This window comes from Ranitomeya variabilis, chromosome 3, assembly GCF_051348905.1.
Source record: "Ranitomeya variabilis isolate aRanVar5 chromosome 3, aRanVar5.hap1, whole genome shotgun sequence".
NCBI lineage: Eukaryota > Metazoa > Chordata > Amphibia > Anura > Dendrobatidae > Ranitomeya > Ranitomeya variabilis.
This window is the reverse complement of record NC_135234.1, coordinates 23,302,964-23,315,259: the sequence shown is the minus strand read 5'-3', so window position 1 is coordinate 23,315,259 and position 12,296 is coordinate 23,302,964.

Sequence of the window (12,296 nt, the reverse complement as noted above, 5' to 3'; positions counted from 1 at the left end):
CAATCCGATTTTTTATCGGATTGCACTCGTCCGTTTTCCTCGCAAGTGGAAATGAGCCCTAACACTCACATTCCACCATGTGCTCCACACACCTCCTTTACATAGGTGTAACCACACCCAGGTACCTGTCACATGGCTAGTCAGGTGAGCGTGACATCACCACAGGTCCTTGCACACCATATACATGCCTCAATGCATATCTCAAGGAGCACACACAGCGCCCCCTAGCTGCCACAGGGGTTGCTATACCACAGTATATACAGGACAGGAGGAGTGGTACTGTGTAATGTACATATACAAGACAGGAGGAGTGGTACTGTGCAGTGTGTATATACAGGACAGGAGGAGAGGTACTGTGCAGTGTGTATATACAGGACAGGAGGAGCGGTACTGTGCAGTGTGTATATACAGGACAGGAGGAGTGGTACTGTACAGTGTATATACACTGGACAGGAGGAGTGGTACTGTGCAGTGTATATATACAGGACAGGAGGAGAGGTACTGTGCAGTGTGTATATACAGGACAGGAGAAGTGGTACTGTGCAGTGTATATACACAGGACAGGAGGAGTGGTACTGTGCAGTGTGTATATACAGGACAGGAGGAGTGGTACTGTGCAGTGTGTATATACAGGACAGGTGGAGGGTACTGTGCAGTGTATATACAGGAGGAGTGGTACTGTGCAGTGTATATATACAGGACAGGAGGAGTGGTACTGTGCAGTGTATATATACAGGACAGGAGGAGAGGTACTGTGCAGTGTATATATACAGGACAGGAGGAGTGGTACTGTACAGTGTATATACACAGGACAGGAGGAGTGGTACTGTGCAGTGTATATATACAGGACAGGAGGAGAGGTACTGTGCAGTGTGTATATACAGGACAGGAGGAGCGGTACTGTGCAGTGTGTATATACAGGACAGGAGGAGTGGTACTGTGCAGTGTGTATATACAGGACAGGAGGAGTGGTACTGTGCAGTGTGTATATACAGGACAGGTGGAGGGTACTGTGCAGTGTATATACAGGAGGAGTGGTACTGTGCAGTGTATATATACAGGACAGGAGGAGAGGTACTGTGCAGTGTGTATATACAGGACAGGAGGAGCGGTACTGTGCAGTGTGTATATACAGGACAGGAGGAGTGGTACTGTGCAGTGTGTATATACAGGACAGGAGGAGTGGTACTGTGCAGTGTGTATATACAGGACAGGTGGAGGGTACTGTGCAGTGTATATACAGGAGGAGTGGTACTGTACAGTGTATATATACAGGACAGGAGGAGTGGTACTGTGCAGTGTGTATATACAGGACAGGAGGAGTGGTACTGTGCAGTGTATATATACAGGACAGGAGGAGTGGTACTGTGCAGTGTATATATACAGGACAGGAGGAGTGGTACTGTGCAGTGTATATATACAGGACAGGAGGAGAGGTACTGTGCAGTGTATATATACAGGACAGGAGGAGTGGTACTGTGCAGTGTATATATACAGGGCAGGAGGAGTGGTACTGTGCAGTGTGTATATACAAGACAGGAGGAATGGTACTGTGCAGTGTGTATATACAGGACAGGAGGAGTGGTACTGTGCAGTGTATATATACAGGACAGGAGGAGTGGTACTGTGCAGTGTGTATATACAGGACAGGAGGAGTGGTACTGTGCAGTGTATATATACAGGACAGGAGGAGTGGTACTGTGCAGTGTATATATACAGGACAGGAGGAGTGGTACTGTGCAGTGTATATATACAGGGCAGGAGGAGTGGTACTGTGCAGTGTGTATATATACAGGACAGGAGGAGTGGTACTGTGCAGTGTGTATATACAGGACAGGAGGAGTGGTACTGTGCAGTGTGTATATACAAGACAGGAGGAGTGGTACTGTGCAGTGTGTATATACAGGACAGGAGGAGTGGTACTGTGCAGTGTATATATACAGGACAGGAGGACTGGTACTGTGCAGTGTATATATACAGGACTGGTACTGTGCAGTGTGTATATACAGGACAGGAGGAGTGGTACTGTGCAGTGTGTATATACAGGACAGGAGGAGTGGTACTGTGCAGTGTATATATACAGGACAGGAGGAGTGGTACTGTGCAGTGTGTATATACAAGACAGGAGGAGTGATACTGTGCAGTGTGTATATACAAGACAGGAGGAGTGGTATTGTGCAGTGTGTATATACAGGACAGGAGGAGCGGTACTGTGCAGTGTGTATATACAGGACAGGAGGAGTGGTACTGTGCAGTGTGTATATACAGGACAGGAGTGGTACTGTGCAGTGTGTGTATACAGGACAGGAGGAGCGGTACTGTGCAGTGTGTATATACAGGACAGGAGGAGCGGTACTGTGCAGTGTGTATATACAGGACAGGAGTGGTACTGTGCAGTGTGTATATACAGGACAGGAGGAGCGGTACTGTGCAGTGTATACAGGACAGGAGGAGTGGTACTGTGCAGTGTGTATATACAAGACAGGAGGAGTGGTACTGTGCAGTGTGTACATACAGGACAGGAGGAGTGGTACTGTGCAGTGTATATATACAGGACAGGAGGACTGGTACTGTGCAGTGTGTATATACAGGACTGGTACTGTGCAGTGTGTATATACAGGACAGGAGGAGTGGTACTGTGCAGTGTATATATACAGGACAGGAGGAGTGGTACTGTGCAGTGTGTATATACAGGACAGGAGGAGTGGTACTTGCTTTCCCCATGAATCACAATCCAGAAACATCTGTGGCTGGATGAAAGATGCAAGAGTCTGTCTGAATCCCACTCTCAGTTTTAGGCCTGTCCCACACGTCCAGATAATTCCTACCCCTATGGGAGGTGGAGCCGCATATTCATCACTGTAATAAGCGGCACCACGTGACCGCTCATAGAGGAAGAAGCTGCGGCGCTGAGAGGAAGCATCGAGGGAGCCGGGTGAGTATTTTATTTCCAGCGGGCGGGCGCACAGGTGGTGGTGAGGGGGGGTGACAAGGATCTTTATTTTAAACACAAAAAAATAAAAAAACAATGATTTTTCATTCCTTCTCTCCAGCGAACGCTGCTGGAGAGAATAAATGAATGGCGGCTTCAGCACCACGCTGGGGGGACAGCGCTTACTGTAGCGCTGTCTCCTGCACGGCACACGGACTGCACACGGACAGCATCCGTGTACGGTACATGTTTTACACGGACCCATTGACTTTAATGGGTCTGTGTGATCCGTGTGCTCCCACGAACATTGACATGTCTCCGTGTTTTGCACACGGACACACGGTCCGCAAAAAATCAATGACATCTGCAGAGACACATTGATTTTAATGTGTCTACGTGAGTCAGTGTCTCCGGTACGTGAGAAAACTGTCACCACACTTACCGGAGCCACTGACGTGTGAAACCGGCCTTATGTACACACACTGATTCAAACAGGTCACAGGGGAGGATGTTACCTTTAGTAGCTTTAGTACCTTTATTCACACCCATTTGTGTCAACTTCTGTGCATGTTATCAGGCAAAATCACCAGGGTCTGTGCACTTTTGATCAGGGTCATTTGGATGTTTTGGGTTGGCATTATGATTTAAATAGAGAAAACACAGTAGTCTGATAATAAATGGCTTCACCCAACCACTAACCATGAGTGGAGGAAAAGTTTTGTTGCCGGGGTATGTAAACTTTTAAGCACAACTGTACTGTATACACGGTATATAAATAAATGTATATATGCATATGTGTGTGAAAAGGGGCATACATAGTCATGACTGGTACAGGAGGAGATCGGACCCTGCCCATGAAGGCTCACAATCTAGTATCACCTATAATGTATATAGACTGCTGTACACACATTATGTAGGTGATACTGCAATTCTGTATATACATAAAATAAGGTTTAAATTTGGACTCACCCTGATGTCCTCAGATAGTTTTAACTCGACTGTAGGAGGCACGTATGAAGATTCCAGAAGAAGGTTTATCTTCCAGCTGAATTTTTGAAGCTATAAAATCATACAGCAGGTAAAAAAGACTTTTCAGAAACATGGCTGCAACACCTGAGCTTCTACAATTTATATTTTTAAAATAATTAGAAAACCCTGCCGTGTTTCCTTTACACTTCACAAATACTTGCTACTTTGTGTTGGTGTGACATAAAATCCAAATAAAATACATTTCAGTTTGTGGGTGGTTTGCGTGTGTATCCTCATCCTCTCCCAGTTGGTTTGTGCCCCCTATTACTCACCTCTTTGCCACTGTTGTTTTGTGAGTGTATTTATATAATTGTAGTTTTCTTTCATCCCAGACTGTTAACCCCTGTCTGCCTGGTTAGTGTTTGCCTATAGGCTTACGCCTCACACCTCCCTGAGTGGGGGAGGGAACAGATAAAAGTAAGATTGCAGGATAGCAAGGTGCAAGACCTCAGCTTCTCCATCATTTGGAGTCATCCTGGGGACAGAAAAAGCCTAGCTGACCTTAGAGAGATTGGGTAGGTACCCACAAACCCTTGTCATTATGTGACAATATGTACATAATGGCTGCACCAACAGAATAGTGAGTGCAGCTCTGGGGTATAATACAGGAGGTAACTCAGGGTCAGTAATGTAATGTATGTACACAGTGACTGCACCAGCAGAATAGTGAGTGCAGCTCTGGAGTATAATACAGGAGGTAACTCAGGATCAGTAATGTAATGTCAGTACACAGTGACTGCACCAGCAGAATAGTGAGTGCAGCTCTGGAGTATAATACAGAATGTAACTCAGGATCAGTAATGTAATGTATGTACACAGTGACTGCACCAGCAGAATAGTGAGTGCAGCTCTGGAGTATAATACAGGATGTAACTCAGGATCAGTAATGTAATGTATGTACACAGTGACTGCACCAGCAGAATAGTGAGTGCAGCTCTGGGGTATAATACAGGATGTAACTCAGGATCAGTAATGTAATGTATGTACACAGTGACTGCACCAGCAGAATAGTGAGTGCAGCTCTGGAGAATAATACAGGATGTAACTCAGGATCAGTAATGTAATGTATGTACACAGTGACTGCACCAGCAGAATAGTGAGTGCAGCTCTGGAGTATAATACAGGATGTAACTCAGGATCAGTAATGTAATGTATGTACACAGTGACTGCACCAGCAGAATAGTGAGTGCAGCTCTTGAGTATAATACAGGAGGTAACTCAGGATCAGTAATGTAATGTCAGTACACAGTGACTGCACCAGCAGAATAGTGAGTCCAGCTCTGAGGTATAATACATGATGTAATTCAGGATCAGTATTGTAATGTATGTACACAGTGACTGCACCAGCAGAATAGTGAGTGCAGCTCTGGGGTATAATACAGGATGTAACTCAGGATCAGTATTGTAATGTCAGTACACAGTGACTGCACCAGCAGAATAGTGAGTGCAGCTCTGGAGTATAATACAGGATGTAACTCAGGATCAGTAATGTGATGTCAGTACACAGTGACTGCACCAGCAGAATAGTGAGTGCAGCTCTAGAGTATAATACAGGATGTATATCAGGATCAGTAATGTAATGTATATACACAGTGACTGCACCAGCAGAATAGTGAGTCCAGCTCTGGGGTATAATACATGATGTAACTCAGGATCAGTATTGTAATGTCAGTACACAGTGACTGCACCAGCAGAATAGTGCGTGCAGCTGTGGGGTATAATACAGGAGGTAACTCAGGATCAGTAATGTAATGTCAGTACACAGTGACTGCACCAGCAGAATAGTGAGTGCAGCTCTGGAGTATAATACAGGACGTAACTCAGGGTCAGTAATGTAATGTATGTACACAGTGACTGCACCAGCAGAATAGTGAGTGCAGCTCTGGAGTATAATACAGGAGGTAACTCAGGATCAGTAATGTAATATCAGTACACAGTGACTGCACCAGCAGAATAGTGAGTGCAGCTCTGGAGTATAGTACAGGATGTATATCAGGATCAGTAATGTAATGTATGTACACAGTGACTGCACCAGCAGAATAGTGAGTGCAGCTCTGGAGTATAATACAGGCTGTAACTCGGGATCAGCAATGTAATGTTTGTACACAGTGACTGCACCAGCAGAATAGTGAGTGCAGCTCTGGGGTATAATACAGGATGTAACTCAGGATCAGTAATGTAATGTATGTACACAGTGACTGCACCAGCAGAATAGTGAGTGCAGCTCTGGAGTATAATACAGGAGGTAACTCAGGATCAGTAATGTAATGTCAGTACACAGTGACTGCACCAGCAGAATGGTGAGTCCAGCTCTGAGGTATAATACATGATGTAATTCAGGATCAGTATTGTAATGTATGTACACAGTGACTGCACCAGCAGAATAGTGACAAAAAAAAGAGAGAAAACGACCATAAATCCACTAAAATCAAATTTATTTAATTATAATTGTAAGATTTTAAAAGCCATGGTAAAGAGAAAATTACAGGTTTCAAACATAAAGGACGCTGTTAAAAATAATTGATTACATAGCACTGACTAAAAAAATATATAGAAATATACTTTAAAAGACATACACAGACAATTGCCCAAAAAAATGTGTAATAATAATGTGCAATATCATAAAATGTTATAAATAAAAAATATTATAACTAAAAAGAAGCAAAAATATTTTTTAGTAATATACTAGTGAATATAAGTAAAAAAACGTGCAAGTATGCAGAAAGGAGGGGGCATATAGAATGTGCTGATATATATCAAAATCGGTATTATAACCGTCAGTGCCAAGTAGAATGCGCTGGGTGTACACAAAAGTAGTGGTTCAGATATTTCATAACAAGTAGTTGAACTTACTAGATAAAGTATGTGGCCCAGTGCTCCAAAAAACAGCGTCTACCCCAACGCGCGTTTCGGCGCTATTGCCTTCGTCAGGATGTATGAACTCATGAACTGCAGCCTTGGAAAAGTTCCCACGCTCGAGTTCATATGAGTTCATCCACCAGACATTAGTAGTGTGGAATATGCAAAAAAAAAGGGGATATGAGATGGTTTACTGTATGTAATCATGTCTCATATCATGTCGGGTTTGGGAAGGAGAAATGAAAAGCCGGCAATTGAATTACCGACTTTTCACAGATATCGCGCTGAATTAAATCTAAATACAGAATATATATATATGTGTCTCAATGACATAAATATATATATATATATATATATATATATATATATATATATATATATATATATATATATACTGTATATATGTTTTACCGAACATTTGAGCACATAAATCCATTAGATGTCGGTTTTGCAAGCCTGCGAGAAAATCTCGCAGTACGGATGCCATACGGATTACATACGGAGGATGCCATGCGCAAAATACGCTGACACACCCTGACTACGGATCAATATTTTGGGAACATTTCTCCGTATTATGGCCGCATTACAGCCGTAAAAAACGGACCGTATTGTCTTACGCCGAGTGTGACGCCGGCCTAATACTGAGCCGCTGCTGCCGTATGTGTCCCTATTACTGCACCTGATACCCCAATACTGAGCCGCTGCTGCCGTATGTGTCCCTATTACTGCCCCTGATACCCCAATACTGAGCCGCTGCTGCCGTATGTGTCCCTATTACTGCACCTGATACCCCAATACTGAGCCACTGCTGCCGTATGTGTCCCTATTACTGCCCCTGATACCCCAATACTGAGCCTCTGCTGCCGTATGTGTCCCTATTACTGCACCTGATACCCCAATACTGAGCCACTGCTGCCGTATGTGTCCCTATTACTGCCCCTGATACCCCAATACTGAGCCTCTGCTGCCATATGTGTCCCTATTACTGCACCTGATACCCCAATACTGAGCCACTGCTGCCGTATGTGTCCCTATTACTGCCCCTGATACCCCAATACTGAGCCACTGCTGCCGTATGTGTCCCTATTACTGCCCCTGATACCCCAATACTGAGCCTCTGCTGCCGTATGTGTCCCTATTACTGCACCTGATACCCCAATACTGAGCCGCTGCTGCCGTATGTGTCCCTATTACTGCCCCTGATACCCCAATACTGAGCCGCTGCTGCCGTATGTGTCCCTATTACTTAAAAGGAAAAGAATCCAGCTCAACGATGCAGTGAAAGATCCGTAGCTTTATTTCACTTCAAAATAGCGTGTGAGGACAAAACATCAGCACATTAAAACCAAGATCAACGCGTTTCCGGTGACTGAGCACCCTTAATCATGATACCTGATACCTCAATATTGAGCCGCTGCTGCCGTATGTGTCCCTATTACTGCACCTGATACCCCAATACTGAGCCGCTGCTGCCATATGTGTCCCTATTACATAGTAACATAGTAACATAGCTAGTAAGGCCGAAAAAAGACATTTGTCCATCCAGTTCAGCCTATATTCCATCATAATAAATCCCCAGATCTACGTCATTCTACAGAACCTAATAATTGTATGATACAATATTGTTCTGCTCCAGGAAGACATCCGGGCCTCTCTTGAACCCCTCGACTGAGTTCGCCATCACCACCTCCTCAGGCAAGCAATTCCAGATTCTCACTGCCCTAACAGTAAAGAATCCTCTTCTATGTTGGTGGAAAAACCTTCTCTCCTCCAGACGCAAAGAATGCCCCCTTGTGCCCGTCACCTTCCTTGGTATAAACAGATCCTCAGCGAGATATTTGTATTGTCCCCTTATATACTTATACATGGTTATTAGATCGCCCCTCAGTCGTCTTTTTTCTAGACTAAATAATCCTAATTTCGCTAATCTATCTGGGTATTGTAGTTCTCCCATCCCCTTTATTAACTTTGTTGCCCTCCTTTGTACTCTCTCTAGTTCCATTATATCCTTCCTGAGCACCGGTGCCCAAAACTGGACACAGTACTCCATGTGCGGTCTAACTAGGGATTTGTACAGAGGCAGTATAATGCTCTCATCATGTGTATCCAGACCTCTTTTAATGCACCCCATGATCCTGTTTGCCTTGGCAGCTGCAGCCTGGCACTGGCTGCTCCAGGTAAGTTTATCATTAACTAGGATCCCCAAGTCCTTCTCCCTGTCAGATTTACCCAGCGGTTTCCCGTTCAGTGTGTAATGGTGATATTGATTCCTTCTTCCCATGTGTATAACCTTACATTTATCATTGTTAAACGTCATCTGCCACCTTTCAGGCCAAGTTTCCAACTTATCCAGATCCATCTGTAGCAGAATACTATCTTCTCTTGTATTAACTGCTTTACATAGTTTTGTATCATCTGCAAATATCAATATTTTACTGTGTAAACCTTCTACCAGATCATTAATGAATATGTTGAAGAGAACAGGTCCCAATACCGACCCCTGCGGTACCCCACTGGTCACAGCGACCCAGTTAGAGACTATACCATTTATAACCACCCTCTGCTTTCTATCACTAAGCCAGTTACTAACCCATTTACACACATTTTCCCCCAGACCCTGCATTCTCATTTTGTGTACCAACCTCTTGTGCGGCACGGTATCAAACGCTTTGGAAAAATCGAGACATACCACGTCCAATGACTCGCCGTGGTCCAGCCTATAGCTTACCTCTTCGTAAAAACTGATTAGATTGGTTTGACAGGAGCGATTTCTCATAAACCCATGCTGGTATGGAGTTAAACAGTTATTCTCATTGAGATAATCCAGAATAACATCCTTCAGAAACCCTTCAAATATTTTACCAACAGTAGAGGTTAGACTTACTGGCCTATAATTTCCAGGTTCACTTTTAGAGCCCTTTTTGAATATTGGCACCACATTTGCTATGCGCCAGTCCTGCGGAACAGGACTGCACCTGATACCCCAATACTGAGCCACTGCTGCCCTATGTGTCCCTATTACTGCACTTGATACCCCAATACTGAGCAGCTGCTGCCGTATGTGTCCCTATTACTGCCCCTGATACCCCAATACTGAGCTGCTGCCATATGTGTCCGTATTACTGCACCTGATACCCCAATACTGAGCCGCTGCTGCCATATGTGTCCCTATTACTGCACCTGATACCCCAATACTGAGCCGCAGCTGCCATATGTGTCCCTATTACTGCCCCTGATACCCCAATACTGAGCTGCTGCTGCCGTATGTGTCCCTATTACTGCACCTGATACCCCAATACTGAGCCGCTGCTGCCATATGTGCCCCTATTACTGCACCTGCTGTGTGGTTCTCTGTGCCTTCTAAATTTTAAAGCACCCTTCTATAATATAGTAATGCCGGGTGCAAGTGCCCTAGAAAACAGTGCCCACATTTTGCCCCCTAGAAAGTAATAATGGTCTGTGTGCCCCTTTGATAGTCACAGTAACCTGAGTTCCCCTATAACAATAAGTGCCAACTAGTGATGAGTGAGCGTGCTCGGAGAAGGTGTTATCTGAGCATGCTCGGGTGCTAACCAAGTGTCTTCGTTGTGCTCAAAAAATATGATAGCGTCCTCGCAGCTGCATGTTATGAAGTGGGCTAAGGAGCTGAGCCTGCACCATAACCGGCAGCCGTAATCTGCCTTTTTGCAGCTAGCAGGACTTCCTCTGATTGCTACTAATTAAGCATTGAAATGCTGTTGTCAATCGTAAATAATGATAATGCCGATGCACACATGCACTGGATTTCACCGGCCTCCTGCTATGGGATCGCCAGTTGGTTATCACAGCAGCTAGAGCCAATTCTAGTCTTCCTACTGCCTGAAGTGAAAATTGAAATGACTCTCATCCCCGCAGTGTTAGGCTATGTTCACACGCTGCGGTTTTTGCTGCGGATCCGCAGACGTTTTCCATGCAGGGTACAGTACAATGTTACCCTATGGAAAACAAAATCCGTTGTGCCCACGATTCTTTTTTCCGCTCGAAAATCCGCGCTGATTTTCTGCGGAAAAAAAAAAAGTAGCATGTCACTTCTTTCTGCGGATTCCGCAGCGGGTTTCCACCTGCCCCAATAGGAAACTGCAGTTGGAAACCCGCAGTGGAATCCGCAGTAGAAACAGGACAAAAAAACGCAGTGGAAAACCACCGCGGATTTGCACTGCGGGTTCTCAAAATCAGGACCTGAAAAATCCGCAGCAAAAAAAGGATCGTGTGAACAAGGCCTAAATCTGCAGTGAATAAGCACAATTCAGTTATTACGGTAAAAATGGCCAGTGAACCTGATTCTCCAGGTCAATGCGATTACGGCCATAGCAAACTTTTATAGATTTTTTTTCATACATTTTTGATTTGTGATGCCATTTTTAACATTTTTATTTTTACCTTCCATGGAGTTGCGTGAGGGTTTTGTTTTTTTTGCACGGCGGGCTGATGCTTTTAATGTACCAATTTGGGGTAGACATGATGTTCTAATAGTATTTTATTGTATTTTTTTAGGTAGATAAGGTCCCAAAAAGCTGCGTGTCAGTCAGTGCCAGGGTCACTACTCAGTGTATACTGAGAGGTGACTGAAGCAGCAGCGGTTCACCCCTATGACTGAAGGCCGGATGGTGCTGGGAAGAATAAAGTTCATTTCCTCCCAGTAGCCGGACCTGGTGAAGCCCCCAATGACTGCTGACTTTGTTCTCCAGTGAAGCACAGCCTGTTTATTCTGTCTTCTATAACACCGCAGAATATAGACACCGTAAAGATAAAAATTAAAACTTGTATTTTTTTTTTGCAAATATTTAAATGTATCCGTCATTCTTTTATAACACAACAGGTGATAACAAAAGCCAGTATTTATCACCCAGATCCTGCAGTTTTTAAAGCAGGTTCTCCTGGGTGCAGCAAAACCTCAAACGTGGAGATAATATGTTGCCTGAGTTCACAGCAGAGATCAGAATGGTGGGACCGCCATTTGGCTTTTGAAGGACAGATTTTCGCAAATGATTTTCAGCTACCATGACAGCATTTTGAAAAGTATACCAATCATGTGATGGGTTCTCGAAAAAACAGAAATCTCCCAAATGTGGACATAATCTGTTGCCAGCGCACACCGCAGGGCTCCAAAGAGAAAAAAAATACTATCTAGTTTTTGAAGTACGGATTATATACCTAGTAATGAGTGAGCGTGCTGGGATAAGGTGTTATCTGAGCATGCTCATGTGCTAACCAAGTGTCTTCTGCGTGCTCAAATAACATGTTCGAGCCTCCACGGCAGCATGTCTCGCAGCTATTCGACATGTAGGGATTGCCTGACATCTGCGAGACATTCAGGCACGGGGATACAAATATATTTTTTGAGCATACCGAACACATTCAGTTAGCACACGAGCATGCTCAGATAACACCTTATCCGAACACGTTCACTTATCACTAATTATACACAATGGTTTTC